Source organism: Limulus polyphemus, unplaced genomic scaffold (genome assembly GCF_000517525.1).
Source record: "Limulus polyphemus unplaced genomic scaffold, Limulus_polyphemus-2.1.2 Scaffold337, whole genome shotgun sequence".
Classification (NCBI taxonomy): Eukaryota; Metazoa; Arthropoda; class Merostomata; order Xiphosura; family Limulidae; genus Limulus; species Limulus polyphemus.
In genome coordinates this window covers 65,413-68,715 of record NW_013665947.1, presented here as the reverse complement: position 1 = coordinate 68,715, position 3,303 = coordinate 65,413, and the positions used below count along the sequence as shown (strand labels likewise).

The window sequence follows — 3,303 nt, the reverse complement described above, 5'->3', positions numbered from 1 at the left end:
TGTATATATATATATATATATATACAATATACACAAGCCATGTGTAAATATATTTAAATAGACATGCATAGTTTAGTTCAATTGAATGTGTTATTTATAACAATAGTAGTTTTTTTCTTTTAAAAACATAACTATTTATAATGCTCCCTAAATAATAAAAAAATAAATTACAGTGAAAGCAATGAAAATTTTGTAAGTTTTGAACCAAACTAAATAACAGTAAACCTTTTTTCGATTTACGGTATTTGGTTATTTTGATTTTTTGAGCTCTTTTATGTTTAGAACAATATATACTAATTTTTAAAGTATCAAATTGAATTTCTGTTCAATAAAAATCTTTCAAATGCGACTGTAACTTTTTTTTTCCCCAAAACTTTGTCTTATACATCGGTGTGTCTTATATTCCAAAAAATACAGTAGCCACCTGTTCTGATGCCACTTTATGCCACAGGTGTTCATGGTAGTGACAAAAACAGAAATTCTGTCTCATACTGCATTTGCCTGAAGGGCCTGCAATGGTTGCTCAGTCATGAAGAACTGTACATCTTATCTTTATTCAGTTTTCAAAAACATTGACAGAGTAACTAGTTTAATACTAGTTATATTATAATGAAGTGGTAGTTCATGCGTGTGGAGTATTTTCTACCAAAATTACTGTTTGTCCATGCCCTACTTTAATGGTTGGAAGAATGACCTAAGTAGGCTTAATGTCATTTGTCACCAGTTAGCTCTTTCATAACATATTGTTACGTCTCCATGTGTTAATTAATTTTCCGTAACTTCGTTCCGACGAAACTTAAGTGAAACAAGTCTTTACTTAATAAAACTGGTTTATTCTTTCCGAATATAACTTTACCGATACACTCAACTTCAACAATCGTGCTAAAACAAACGCTATATCAACGAACGTCAATAATACTTCTGACCGCAGATCAATTACACACTGTCTATACACACCTTACCATGCCTTCCTGCGTCACGTTTTCCCCCTCTTATATATACCAGCCTACCCTGTCTAGAAAATACTAGAGCATTCGCCAGAGTACATGATAGTTCTAGAAACGTTGCGTCACTGTAGTCATGTGACTCGCTGACGCAACAATATATATAATATTCATTAAATTTTTCTCATTAACTATATGTCTGCTGGTGAGACAGCTGTAAACTTACGAACTTACAATGGAATATCTGAGGTTTGATTCCCTGCAATGGGCACAGCAGATATCCCAATGTGGCTTTTTTCAAAAAATGAAGAAACTTATTTATTATTCTGTAAATTTAACATAATAAACTTTCAGTTATATCTCCTAGAATTAGCCAGAATATTTTTCAAAGTTATGTCACATCTTCAATCCCTTATAATAATAACAAAAAATCTAACAATAAAGTGACACTTCAGACAAACTGAAAATACTCGGTTGATGCTTGTTTATAGTCATGTTCTGACAATTCACCGTGTTATAACTACTACAAGCTAGTGATTACTGCATTTATCTAAAACTTTTGGCTAGAAATAGGAGCACTCATGTGCATGTAACTGTATATCTAACATAGAATTACCCATTGTTTTCTGAACAAGTTATCCATAGTCTAAGCAAGTAACATATATGGAAATTCTTAGTACTAAAATTTTTATTGTCACATGTACCAACATTAAACCTTATAAAAGTGTAGAGTTATTAATCATACTGGTATTGTGTAAAAGAAGTTTAAGAAAAAGCAAAATTACTTTCACTATTAATAGAATATAGTTTCTTTTTCTTCTCATAGAGTGTTTTGTTTTTTGCTGATTTTCAAAAACTATTCTCTGTTTTTTTAAAAAAATGTTTGCTTTTCAGCATTTTCTTTCTCAGTTTTAATATTAATTAATCTTTGTGCCGAAACTATAGTGTATACAATACATGCATGATCTTGCATATTGTTTTTTCTTCCACAGATCTTCTCTACACTGCCATGGTGTTGTACTGGTATTAATTACAAAATAAAATACATATATATGCACTACTGTGTAATTTCCAGTTGATAAAATGTATTTATTGCTAAGCAAATGTAACATTAATTTACTGACAACTTCTCTGTTGAGATGTCGTCTGTGGTACTCCCAGGCTAGGGAACCATTTCATTTTCTTGCAGTGCTAAAAAGTGAAGTGCATGTTAATGTAAATATTTCTTCCATAAGATCATTTTGCTCAAAGTACCCCAACATTTCGAAACTTGAATATGTAGCTCTAATTAAATCACAGTATTTGGCAGAACAGCTTGGCTGTGCTCATAGCACTGCAGCTACTCTTTTGAAGGTTAATGAATCACTTCTAACCATGACACCGAAACAAATTTCAAAAACAGCAATGGTTGTTAAAAATATATTTACAATTCAAGACATCTTAAATCACCCAAAAATTTTAAGTGTAAATCATGGATTTGTGGAACAACGACATCAGATTCTAAAGGAAGTGGGATTTACCGATATAACACCTGGAAAAATAGTGCGGTAAGTTCAACAGATTTTGAAGTTTGGTCTTACTAACACAACATTATACATGCACTTGCTTAATTTATATACATTGGTATAGTTTTCAGTAGTGATAAACTTTCTGAACTCTTCATGTACATACACACATTAAGCCATATCTTGTTGCTACTAAGGTTTTAGAAAGCAAAGCGTGCATGACACGTTTGAAACTTTTGTATGTAAAGAAGTTTTGAAAAGCAACATATTTGTAAGTTACTGTACATATTGAAAAAATAGCTCTGAATTTCTATTGATGTGCTGTTTCCAGAAAGAATCTTGATACATTTAAAATGTGTAATTTGTTCAACTGAATATTCAAGTGTACAGAAAATTACTCAATAGTAGAATGAAAATACAGTAAATTAAATAGTGTAAAACATTTAGGTAGTGCATGAGTACTATATTTTACAAGAAAAATATTTACGGTTTTGTAGTTGTACATGTAATACTTAATGTACTGAAAAAGGAGAAACTGAAATATTCTTATTGCATCCATTATATACAAATATCTGTTGTAGCACTAACTATACGTTATTTGTCCTATGTTATGATAGACAATAATAATGTAAACAATACTTATGTAGATTGTAAATCTGGTTTGGATGCTTTTTCAGAATTTTGTATGTGTAATATAGCTTATTGGTTAGGGCAGATAAAGTTCAGTATAGAATATGATGTGCAAGATTTTTTTTTCATGATGAAAGAACCACTGAACTGAAACTGTAGTATTTAGTTTTACAATCTAACTATATAAAATACAGTTTTTATATATCTTTTTTTTTTTTTTTTTT

The 3,303-nt window shown here is 30.3% G+C and overlaps 1 long non-coding RNA gene across 1 annotated transcript in view; it reads left to right on the top strand.

Moving 5' to 3' along the window:
- LOC106457490 overlaps positions 1 to 2,488 on the top strand; it is a 12,603-nt gene extending 10,115 nt beyond the window's left edge. The window contains exon 3 of the long non-coding RNA XR_001290707.2: positions 1,937 to 2,488. This is a non-coding gene — a long non-coding RNA (uncharacterized LOC106457490). The remainder of the gene's footprint in view (positions 1 to 1,936) is intronic.
- The last annotated feature ends 815 nt before the right edge of the window (positions 2,489 to 3,303 follow it).